Source organism: Pseudophryne corroboree, chromosome 4, assembly GCF_028390025.1.
Source record: "Pseudophryne corroboree isolate aPseCor3 chromosome 4, aPseCor3.hap2, whole genome shotgun sequence".
In the NCBI taxonomy this organism is placed as follows: Eukaryota; Metazoa; Chordata; class Amphibia; order Anura; family Myobatrachidae; genus Pseudophryne; species Pseudophryne corroboree.
The window spans coordinates 634122553-634134645 of NC_086447.1; the positions used below are offsets into that span (position 1 = coordinate 634122553).

The window sequence follows — 12093 nt, forward strand, 5'->3', positions numbered from 1 at the left end:
CATGCATGTTCCTTTGTTGCTCATCATTCATCACCAAAAATTATTTTCTTTTTCAATTCTTATGACTGTACCGATTGTATTGAATAAAATCCACATCTAGCATAACCAATCAATGCTGCAAAGTGCTCCAGTGGCGCAATTGGTCAGCGCACGGTATTTATAAGATAGTATCTGTTGAGCAATGTCGAGGTTGTGAGTTCAAGCCTCACCTGGAGCATCTTTGTATACTGTTTTTTTTTCCTTTTCTTATGTCATTAGTCATTGATTATAAACTGCTTCCTTAATATTTAATATGATATTACAAAGGATGGAAGAAAGAAAGAAAAAACACAAACATGATTGTGCATTTAAGTTGTCAGCACACATCTGCTTTGGTTCAAATGCACTGCATATCTTCCTTCAGTCAGCCAACAAAACAGCAATGGAAAAGATTAACATACTGTTGGTAAAGCAGTTGCATCAAATTGATTTTCTGCAATATAGCATGATAATCCATACTGACAGCTCTGGATAGTACCAGCACATTTCTTGTTGGACTTGGTAATGCAAAGAACACAGTAAACAGCTTCACTTTTTCCTCAAAAATAAATAATTGACTATTAAAAACCTAACAGTCTTAAATAAGAACATCAGTAAGCACCACTGGCATAATGGATAAGTCACTGCCCTCCTAAGCCAGGGGGTCCAAGTCCCATATGGGGTGGAAGTCATTACAGCAAGTGTCTCATCACTAGAGTTGATATTTTATCCTTGCTTCAACAGTAAAACAGTCTTGCAGTGTTTAGCTTGTAAAAAATGACCACAGAAGCTAAAATATGACATTAATTAAGATAACATTGTTGTTGTTGTTGTTTTTTAAACCTTTTCTATCACCGTGGACAGCTTATTCAAGTACCATCTGGCATGCATGTTCCTTTGTTGCTCATCATTCATCACCAAAAATTATTTTCTTTTTCAATTCTTATGACTGTACTGATTGTATTAAATAAAATCCACATCTAGCATTACCAATCAAAGCTGAAAATTGCTCCAGTGGCGCAATTGGTCAGCGCGTGGTACTTATAAGATGGTATCTGTTGAGCAATGCCGAGGTTGTGAGTTCAAGCCTCACCTGGAGCATATTTGTATGCTGTTTTTTTTTCTTTTCTTATGTCATTAGTCATTGATTATAAACTGCTACCTTAATATTTAATATGATATTACAAAGGATGGAAGAAAGAAAGAAAAAACACAAACATGATTGTGCATTTAAGTTGTCAGCACACATCTGCTTTGGTTCAAATGCACTGCATATCTTCCTTCAGTCAGCCAACAAAACAGCAATGGAAAAGATTAACATACTGTTGGTAAAGCAGTTGCACCAAATTGATTTTCTGCAATATAGCATGATAATCCATACTGACAGCTCTGGATAGTACCAGCACATTTCTTGCTGGACTTGGTAATGCAAAGAACACAGTAAACAGCTTCACTTTTTCCTCAAAAATAAATAATTGACTATTAAAAACCTAACAGTCTTAAATTAGAACATCAGTAAGCACCACTGGCATAATGGATAAGTCACTGCCCTCCTAAGCCAGGGGGTCCAAGTCCCATATGGGGTGGAAGTCATTACAGCAAGTGTCTCATCACTAGAGTTGATATTTTATCCTTGCTTCAACTGTAAAACAGTCTTGCAGTGTTTAGCTTGTAAAAAATGACCACAGAAGCTAAAATATGACATTAATTATGATAACATTGTTGTTGTTGTTTTTTAAACCTTTTCTATCACCGTGGACAGCTTATTCAAGTACCATCTGGCATGCATGTTCCTTTGTTGCTCATCATTCATCACCAAAAATTATTTTCTTTTTCAATTCTTATGACTGTACCGATTGTATTGAATAAAATCCACATCTAGCATAACCAATCAATGCTGCAAAGTGCTCCAGTGGCGCAATTGGTCAGCGCACGGTATTTATAAGATAGTATCTGTTGAGCAATGTCGAGGTTGTGAGTTCAAGCCTCACCTGGAGCATCTTTGTATACTGTTTTTTTTTCCTTTTCTTATGTCATTAGTCATTGATTATAAACTGCTTCCTTAATATTTAATATGATATTACAAAGGATGGAAGAAAGAAAGAAAAAACACAAACATGATTGTGCATTTAAGTTGTCAGCACACATCTGCTTTGGTTCAAATGCACTGCATATCTTCCTTCAGTCAGCCAACAAAACAGCAATGGAAAAGATTAACATACTGTTGGTAAAGCAGTTGCATCAAATTGATTTTCTGCAATATAGCATGATAATCCATACTGACAGCTCTGGATAGTACCAGCACATTTCTTGTTGGACTTGGTAATGCAAAGAACACAGTAAACAGCTTCACTTTTTCCTCAAAAATAAATAATTGACTATTAAAAACCTAACAGTCTTAAATAAGAACATCAGTAAGCACCACTGGCATAATGGATAAGTCACTGCCCTCCTAAGCCAGGGGGTCCAAGTCCCATATGGGGTGGAAGTCATTACAGCAAGTGTCTCATCACTAGAGTTGATATTTTATCCTTGCTTCAACAGTAAAACAGTCTTGCAGTGTTTAGCTTGTAAAAAATGACCACAGAAGCTAAAATATGACATTAATTAAGATAACATTGTTGTTGTTGTTGTTTTTTAAACCTTTTCTATCACCGTGGACAGCTTATTCAAGTACCATCTGGCATGCATGTTCCTTTGTTGCTCATCATTCATCACCAAAAATTATTTTCTTTTTCAATTCTTATGACTGTACTGATTGTATTAAATAAAATCCACATCTAGCATTACCAATCAAAGCTGAAAATTGCTCCAGTGGCGCAATTGGTCAGCGCGTGGTACTTATAAGATGGTATCTGTTGAGCAATGCCGAGGTTGTGAGTTCAAGCCTCACCTGGAGTATCTTTGTATACTATTTTTTTTCCTTTTCTTATGTCATTAGTCATTGATTATAAACTGCTACCTTAATATTTAATATGATATTACAAAGGATGGAAGAAAGAAAGAAAAAACACAAACATGATTGTGCATTTAAGTTGTCAGCACACATCTGCTTTGGTTCAAATGCACTGCATATCTTCCTTCAGTCAGCCAACAAAACAGCAATGGAAAAGATTAACATACTGTTGGTAAAGCAGTTGCATTAAATTGATTTTCTGCAATATAGCATGATAATCCATACTGACAGCTCTGGATAGTACCAGCACATTTCTTCCTGGACTTGGTAATGCAAAGAACACAGTAAACAGCTTCAATTTTATTCAAAAATAAATAATTGACTATTAAAAACCTATCAGTCTTAAATAAGGACATCAGTAAGCACCACTGGCATAATGGATAAGGAACTGTTCTCCTAAGCCAGTGCTTGTGGGTTTAAGTCCCGTCGGAGTTGGAAGTCATTACAGCAAGTGTCTCATCACTAGAGTTGATATTTTATCCTTGCTTCAACTGTAAAACAGTCTTGCAGTGTTTAGCTTGCAAAAAATGACCACAGAAGCTAAAATATGACATTAATTATAATAACATTGTTGTTGTTGTTTTTTAAACCTTTTCTATCACCGTGGACAGCTTATTCAAGTGCCATCTGGCATGCATGTTCCTTTGTTGCTCATCATTCATCACCAAAAATGATTTTCTTTTTCAATTCTTATGACTGCACTGATTGTATTGAATAAAATCCACATCTAGCAAAACCAACTAATGCTGCAAAGTGCTCCAGAGGTGCAATTGGTCAGCGCGCGGTACTTATAAGACAGTATCTGTTGAGCAATGCCAAGCTTGTGAGTTCAAGCCTCACCTGGAGCATCTTTGTATACTGTTTTTTTTCCTTTTCTTATGTCATTAGTCATTGATTATAAACTGCTACCTTAATATTTAATATGATATTACAAACGATGGAAGAAAGAAAGAAAAAGCACAAACATGATTGTGCATTTAAGTTGTCAGCACACATCTGCTTTGGTTCAAATGCACTGCATATCTTCCTTCAGTCAGCCAACAAAACAGCAATGGAAAAGATTAACATACTGTTGGTAAAGCAGTTGCATCAAATTGATTTTCTGCAATATAGCATGATAATCCATACTGACAGCTCTGGATAGTACCAGCACATTTCTTGCTGGACTTGGTAATGCAAAGAACACAGTAAACAGCTTCACTTTTTCCTCAAAAATAAATAATTGACTATTAAAAACCTAACAGTCTTAAATAAGAACATCAGTAAGCACCACTTGCATAATGGATAAGTCACTGCCCTCCTAAGCCAGGGGGTCCAAGTCCCATATGGGGTGGAAGTCATTACAGCAAGTGTCTCATCACTAGAGTTGATATTTTATCCTTGCTTCAACAGTAAAACAGTCTTGCAGTGTTTAGCTTGTAAAAAATGACCACAGAAGCTAAAATATGACATTAATTATGATAACATTGTTGTTGTTGTTTTTTAAACCTTTTCTATCACCGTGGACAGCTTATTCAAGTACCATCTGGCATGCATGTTCCTTTGTTGCTCATCATTCATCACCAAAAATGATTTTCTTTTTCAATTCTTATGACTGTACTGATTGTATTGAATAAAATCCAAATCTAGCATAACCAATCAATGCAGCAAAGTGCTCCAGTAGTGCAATTGGTCAGCGCACGGTACTTATAAGACAGTATCTGTTGAGCAATGCCGAGGTTGTGAGTTCAAGCCTCACCTGGAGCATCTTTGTATACTGTTTTTTTCCCTTTTCTTATGTCATTAGTCATTGATTATAAACTGCTACCTTAATATTTAATATGATATTACAAAGGATGGAAGAAAGAAAGAAAAAACACAAACATGATTGTGCATTTAAGTTGTCAGTACACATCTGCTTTGGTTCAAATGCACTGTATATCTTCCTTCAGTCAGCCAACAAAACAGCAATGGAAAAGATTAACATACTGTTGGTAAAGCAGTTGCATCAAATTGATTTTCTGCAATATAGCATGATAATCCATACTGACAGCTCTGGATAGTACCAGCACATTTCTTCCAGGACTTGGTAATGCAAAGAACACAGTAAACAGCTTCAATTTTATTCAAAAATAAATAATTGACTATTAAAAACCTATCAGTCTTAATTAAGGACATCAGTAAGCACCACTGGCATAATGGATAAGGCACTGTTCTCCTAAGCCAGTGCTTGTGGGTTTAAGTCCCGTCTGAGTTGGAAGTCATTACAGCAAGTGTCTCATCACTAGAGTTGATATTTTATCCTTGCTTCAACTGTAAAACAGTCTTGCAGTGTTTAGCTTGCAAAAAATGACCACAAAAGCTAAAATATGACATTAATTATGATAACATTGTTGTTGTTGTTTTTTAAACCTTTTCTATCACCGTGGACAGCTTATTCAAGTGCCATCTGGCATGCATGTTCCTTTGTTGCTCATCATTCATCACCAAAAATGATTTTCTTTTTCAATTCTTATGACTGTACTGATTGTATTGAATAAAATCCACATCTAGCAAAACCAACTAATGCTGCAAAGTGCTTCAGTGGTGCAATTGGTCAGCGCGCGGTTCTTATAAGACAGTATATGTTGAGCAATGCCGAGGTTGTGAGTTCAAGCCTTACCTGGAGCATATTTGTATGCTGTTTTTTTTTCTTTTCTTATGTCATTAGTCATTGATTATAAACTGCTACCTTAATATTTAATATGATATTACAAAGGATGGAAGAAAGAAAGAAAAAACACAAACATGATTGTGCATTTAAGTTGTCAGCACACATCTGCTTTGGTTCAAATGCACTGCATATCTTCCTTCAGTCAGCCAACAAAACAGCAATGGAAAAGATTAACATACTGTTGGTAAAGCAGTTGCATCAAATTGATTTTCTGCAATATAGCATGATAATCCATACTGACAGCTCTGGATAGTACCAGCACATTTCTTCCAGGACTTGGTAATGCAAAGAACACAGTAAACAGCTTCAATTTTATTCAAAAATAAATAATTGACTATTAAAAACCTATCAGTCTTAATTAAGGACATCAGTAAGCACCACTGGCATAATGGATAAGGCACTGTTCTCCTAAGCCAGTGCTTGTGGGTTTAAGTCCCGTCTGAGTTGGAAGTCATTACAGCAAGTGTCTCATCACTAGAGTTGATATTTTATCCTTGCTTCAACTGTAAAACAGTCTTGCAGTGTTTAGCTTGTAAAAAATGACCACAGAAGCTAAAATATGACATTAATTATGATAACATTGTTGTTGTTGTTTTTTAAACCTTTTCTATCACCGTGGATAGCTTATTCAAGTACCATCTGGCATGCATGTTCCTTTGTTGCTCATCATTCATCACCAAAAATTATTTTCTTTTTCAATTCTTATGACTGTACTGATTGTATTGAATAAAATCCACATCTAGCATAACCAATCAATGCTGCAAAGTGCTCCAGTGGCGCAATTGGTCAGCGCACGGTATTTATAAAATAGTATCTGTTGAGCAATGTCGAGGTTGTGAGTTCAAGCCTCACCTGGAGCATCTTTGTATACTGTTTTTTTTTTCCTTTTCTTATGTCATTAGTCATTGATTATAAACTGCTTCCTTAATATTTAATATGATATTACAAAGGATGGAAGAAAGAAAGAAAAAACACAAACATGATTGTGCATTTAAGTTGTCAGCACACATCTGCTTTGGTTCAAATGCACTGCATATCTTCCTTCAGTCAGCCAACAAAACAGCAATGGAAAAGATTAACATACTGTTGGTAAAGCAGTTGCATCAAATTGATTTTCTGCAATATAGCATGATAATCCATACTGACTGCTCTGGATAGTACCAGCACATTTCTTGTTCGACTTAGTAATGCAAAGAACACAGTAAACAGCTTCACTTTTTCCTCAAAAATAAATAATTGACTATTAAAAACCTAACAGTCTTAAATAAGAATATCAGTAAGCACCACTGGCATAATGGATAAGTCACTGCCCTCCTAAGCCAGGGGGTCCAAGTCCCATATGGGGTGGAAGTCATTACAGCAAGTGTCTCATCACTAGAGTTGATATTTTATCCTTGCTTCAACAGTAAAACAGTCTTGCAGTGTTTAGCTTGTAAAAAATGACCACAGAAGCTAAAATATGACATTAATTAAGATAACATTGTTGTTGTTGTTGTTGTTGTTTTTTAAACCTTTTCTATCACCGTGGACAGCTTATTCAAGTACCATCTGGCATGCATGTTCCTTTGTTGCTCATCATTCATCACCAAAAATGATTTTCTTTTTCAATTCTTATGACTGTACTGATTGTATTAAATAAAATCCACATCTAGCATTACCAATCAAAGCTGAAAATTGCTCCAGTGGCGCAATTGGTCAGCGCGTGGTACTTATAAGATGGTATCTGTTGAGCAATGCCGAGGTTGTGAGTTCAAGCCTCACCTGGAGTATCTTTGTATACTATTTTTTTTCCTTTTCTTATGTCATTAGTCATTGATTATAAACTGCTACCTTAATATTTAATATGATATTACAAAGGATGGAAGAAAGAAAGAAAAAACACAAACATGATTGTGCATTTAAGTTGTCAGCACACATCTGCTTTGGTTCAAATGCACTGCATATCTTCCTTCAGTCAGCCAACAAAACAGCAATGGAAAAGATTAACATACTGTTGGTAAAGCAGTTGCATTAAATTGATTTTCTGCAATATAGCATGATAATCCATACTGACAGCTCTGGATAGTACCAGCACATTTCTTCCAGGACTTGGTAATGCAAAGAACACAGTAAACAGCTTCAATTTTATTCAAAAATAAATAATTGACTATTAAAAACCTATCAGTCTTAAATAAGGACATCAGTAAGCACCACTGGCATAATGGATAAGGAACTGTTCTCCTAAGCCAGTGCTTGTGGGTTTAAGTCCCGTCGGAGTTGGAAGTCATTACAGCAAGTGTCTCATCACTAGAGTTGATATTTTATCCTTGCTTCAACTGTAAAACAGTCTTGCAGTGTTTAGCTTGCAAAAAATGACCACAGAAGCTAAAATATGACATTAATTATAATAACATTGTTGTTGTTGTTTTTTAAACCTTTTCTATCACCGTGGACAGCTTATTCAAGTGCCATCTGGCATGCATGTTCCTTTGTTGCTCATCATTCATCACCAAAAATGATTTTCTTTTTCAATTCTTATGACTGCACTGATTGTATTGAATAAAATCCACATCTAGCAAAACCAACTAATGCTGCAAAGTGCTCCAGTGGTGCAATTGGTCAGCGCGCGGTACTTATAAGACAGTATCTGTTGAGCAATGCCAAGCTTGTGAGTTCAAGCCTCACCTGGAGCATCTTTGTATACTGTTTTTTTTCCTTTTCTTATGTCATTAGTCATTGATTATAAACTGCTACCTTAATATTTAATATGATATTACAAACGATGGAAGAAAGAAAGAAAAAGCACAAACATGATTGTGCATTTAAGTTGTCAGCACACATCTGCTTTGGTTCAAATGCACTGCATATCTTCCTTCAGTCAGCCAACAAAACAGCAATGGAAAAGATTAACATACTGTTGGTAAAGCAGTTGCATCAAATTGATTTTCTGCAATATAGCATGATAATCCATACTGACAGCTCTGGATAGTACCAGCACATTTCTTGCTGGACTTGGTAATGCAAAGAACACAGTAAACAGCTTCACTTTTTCCTCAAAAATAAATAATTGACTATTAAAAACCTAACAGTCTTAAATAAGAACATCAGTAAGCACCACTTGCATAATGGATAAGTCACTGCCCTCCTAAGCCAGGGGGTCCAAGTCCCATATGGGGTGGAAGTCATTACAGCAAGTGTCTCATCACTAGAGTTGATATTTTATCCTTGCTTCAACAGTAAAACAGTCTTGCAGTGTTTAGCTTGTAAAAAATGACCACAGAAGCTAAAATATGACATTAATTATGATAACATTGTTGTTGTTGTTTTTTAAACCTTTTCTATCACCGTGGACAGCTTATTCAAGTACCATCTGGCATGCATGTTCCTTTGTTGCTCATCATTCATCACCAAAAATGATTTTCTTTTTCAATTCTTATGACTGTACTGATTGTATTGAATAAAATCCACATCTAGCATAACCAATCAATGCTGCAAAGTGCTCCAGTGGCGCAATTGGTCAGCGCACTGTATTTATAAGACAGTATCTGTTGAGCAATGCCGAGGTTGTGAGTTCTAGCCTCACCTAGAGCATCTTTGTATACTGTTTTTTTTTTTCCTTTTCTTATGTCATTAGTCATTGATTATAAACTGCTACCTTAATATTTAATATGATATTCAAAAGGATGGAAGAAAGAAAGAAAAAACACAAACATGATTGTGCATTTAAGTTGTCAGCACACATCTGCTTTGGTTCAAATGCACTGCATATCTTCCTTCAGTCAGCCAACAAAACAGCAATGGAAAAGATTAACATACTGTTGGTAAAGCAGTTGCATCAAATTGATTTTCTGCAATATAGCATGATAATCCATACTGACAGCTCTGGATAGTACCAGCACATTTCTTGCTGGACTTGGTAATGCAAAGAACACAGTAAACAGCTACACTTTTTCCTCAAAAATAAATAATTGACTATTAAAAACCTAACAGTCTTAAATAAGAACACCAGTAAGCACCACTGGCATAATGGATAAGTCACTGCCCTCCTAAGCCAGGGGGTCCAAGTCTCATATGGGGTGGAAGTAATTACAGCAAGTGTCTCATCACTAGAGTTGATATTTTATCCTTGCTTCAACAGTAAAACAGTCTTGCAGTGTTTAGCTTGTAAAAAATGACCACAGAAGCTAAAATATGACATTAATTAAGATAACATTGTTGTTGTTGTTGTTGTTGTTGTTGTTGTTGTTTTTTAAACCTTTTCTATCACCGTGGACAGCTTATTCAAGTACCATCTGGCATGCATGTTCCTTTGTTGCTCATCATTCATCACCAAAAATGATTTTCTTTTTCAATTCTTATGACTGTACTGATTGTATTAAATAAAATCCACATCTAGCATTACCAATCAAAGCTGCAAAGTGCTCCAGTGGCGCAATTGGTCAGTGCGTGGTACTTATAAGACGGTATCTGTTGAGCAATGCCGAGGTTGTGAGCATCTTTGTATACTGTTTTTTTTTCTTTTTCTTATGTCATTAGTCATTGATTATAAACTGCTACCTTAATATTTAATATGATATTACAAAGGATGGAAGAAAGAAAGAAAAAACACAAACATGATTGTGCATTTAAGTTGTCAGCACACATCTGCTTTGGTTCAAATGCACTGCATATCTTCCTTCAGTCAGCCAACAAAACAGCAATGGAAAAGATTAACATACTGTTGGTAAAGCAGTTGCATCAAATTGATTTTCTGCAATATAGCATGATAATCCATACTGACAGCTCTGGATAGTACCAGCACATTTCTTGCTGGACTTGGTAATGCAAAGAACACAGTAAACAGCTTCACTTTTTCCTCAAAAATAAATAATTGACTATTAAAAACCTAACAGTCTTAAATAAGAACATCAGTAAGCACCACTTGCATAATGGATAAGTCACTGCCCTCCTAAGCCAGGGGGTCCAAGTCCCATATGGGGTGGAAGTCATTACAGCAAGTGTCTCATCACTAGAGTTGATATTTTATCCTTGCTTCAACAGTAAAACAGTCTTGCAGTGTTTAGCTTGTAAAAAATGACCACAGAAGCTAAAATATGACATTAATTATGATAACATTGTTGTTGTTGTTTTTTAAACCTTTTCTATCACCGTGGACAGCTTATTCAAGTACCATCTGGCATGCATGTTCCTTTGTTGCTCATCATTCATCACCAAAAATGATTTTCTTTTTCAATTCTTATGACTGTACTGATTGTATTGAATAAAATCCACATCTAGCATAACCAATCAATGCTGCAAAGTGCTCCAGTGGCGCAATTGGTCAGCGCACTGTATTTATAAGACAGTATCTGTTGAGCAATGCCGAGGTTGTGAGTTCTAGCCTCACCTAGAGCATCTTTGTATACTGTTTTTTTTTTCCTTTTCTTATGTCATTAGTCATTGATTATAAACTGCTACCTTAATATTTAATATGATATTCAAAAGGATGGAAGAAAGAAAGAAAAAACACAAACATGATTGTGCATTTAAGTTGTCAGCACACATCTGCTTTGGTTCAAATGCACTGCATATCTTCCTTCAGTCAGCCAACAAAACAGCAATGGAAAAGATTAACATACTGTTGGTAAAGCAGTTGCATCAAATTGATTTTCTGCAATATAGCATGATAATCCATACTGACAGCTCTGGATAGTACCAGCACATTTCTTGCTGGACTTGGTAATGCAAAGAACACAGTAAACAGCTACACTTTTTCCTCAAAAATAAATAATTGACTATTAAAAACCTAACAGTCTTAAATAAGAACACCAGTAAGCACCACTGGCATAATGGATAAGTCACTGCCCTCCTAAGCCAGGGGGTCCAAGTCCCATATGGGGTGGAAGTCATTACAGCAAGTGTCTCATCACTAGAGTTGATATTTTATCCTTGCTTCAACAGTAAAACAGTCTTGCAGTGTTTAGCTTGTAAAAAATGACCACAGAAGCTAAAATATGACATTAATTAAGATAACATTGTTGTTGTTGTTGTTGTTGTTGTTGTTGTTGTTTTTTTAAACCTTTTCTATCACCGTGGACAGCTTATTCAAGTACCATCTGGCATGCATGTTCCTTTGTTGCTCATCATTCATCACCAAAAATGATTTTCTTTTTCAATTCTTATGACTGTACTGATTGTATTAAATAAAATCCACATCTAGCATTACCAATCAAAGCTGCAAAGTGCTCCAGTGGCGCAATTGGTCAGTGCGTGGTACTTATAAGACGGTATCTGTTGAGCAATGCCGAGGTTGTGAGCATCTTTGTATACTGTTTTTTTTTCTTTTTCTTATGTCATTAGTCATTGATTATAAACTGCTACCTTAATATTTAATATGATATTACAAAGGATGGAAGAAAGAAAGAAAAAACACAAACATGATTGTGCATTTAAGTTGTCAGCACACATC

The 12093-nt window shown here is 35.7% G+C and overlaps 7 non-coding genes across 7 annotated transcripts; all 7 read left to right on the top strand.

The window, feature by feature from the left end:
- The first annotated feature begins 124 nt into the window (after nucleotides 1-124).
- Nucleotides 125-217, top strand: TRNAI-UAU (transfer RNA isoleucine (anticodon UAU)). The gene is given in 2 exon segments: nucleotides 125-162; nucleotides 182-217. It is a non-coding gene; the product is annotated as a tRNA-Ile (tRNA).
- Nucleotides 218-1026: 809 nt separating this feature from the next.
- Nucleotides 1027-1119, top strand: TRNAI-UAU (transfer RNA isoleucine (anticodon UAU)). The gene is given in 2 exon segments: nucleotides 1027-1064; nucleotides 1084-1119. It is a non-coding gene; the product is annotated as a tRNA-Ile (tRNA).
- An 805-nt stretch (nucleotides 1120-1924) lies between these two features.
- Nucleotides 1925-2017, top strand: TRNAI-UAU (transfer RNA isoleucine (anticodon UAU)). Its single transcript is given in 2 exon segments — nucleotides 1925-1962; nucleotides 1982-2017. It is a non-coding gene; the product is annotated as a tRNA-Ile (tRNA).
- Nucleotides 2018-2826: 809 nt separating this feature from the next.
- On the top strand, nucleotides 2827-2919 carry TRNAI-UAU (transfer RNA isoleucine (anticodon UAU)). Its single transcript is given in 2 exon segments — nucleotides 2827-2864; nucleotides 2884-2919. It is a non-coding gene; the product is annotated as a tRNA-Ile (tRNA).
- A 1708-nt stretch (nucleotides 2920-4627) lies between these two features.
- TRNAI-UAU (transfer RNA isoleucine (anticodon UAU)) lies at nucleotides 4628-4720 on the top strand. Its single transcript is given in 2 exon segments — nucleotides 4628-4665; nucleotides 4685-4720. It is a non-coding gene; the product is annotated as a tRNA-Ile (tRNA).
- Nucleotides 4721-6433: 1713 nt separating this feature from the next.
- Nucleotides 6434-6526, top strand: TRNAI-UAU (transfer RNA isoleucine (anticodon UAU)). The gene is given in 2 exon segments: nucleotides 6434-6471; nucleotides 6491-6526. It is a non-coding gene; the product is annotated as a tRNA-Ile (tRNA).
- An 816-nt stretch (nucleotides 6527-7342) lies between these two features.
- Nucleotides 7343-7435, top strand: TRNAI-UAU (transfer RNA isoleucine (anticodon UAU)). The gene is given in 2 exon segments: nucleotides 7343-7380; nucleotides 7400-7435. It is a non-coding gene; the product is annotated as a tRNA-Ile (tRNA).
- The last annotated feature ends 4658 nt before the right edge of the window (nucleotides 7436-12093 follow it).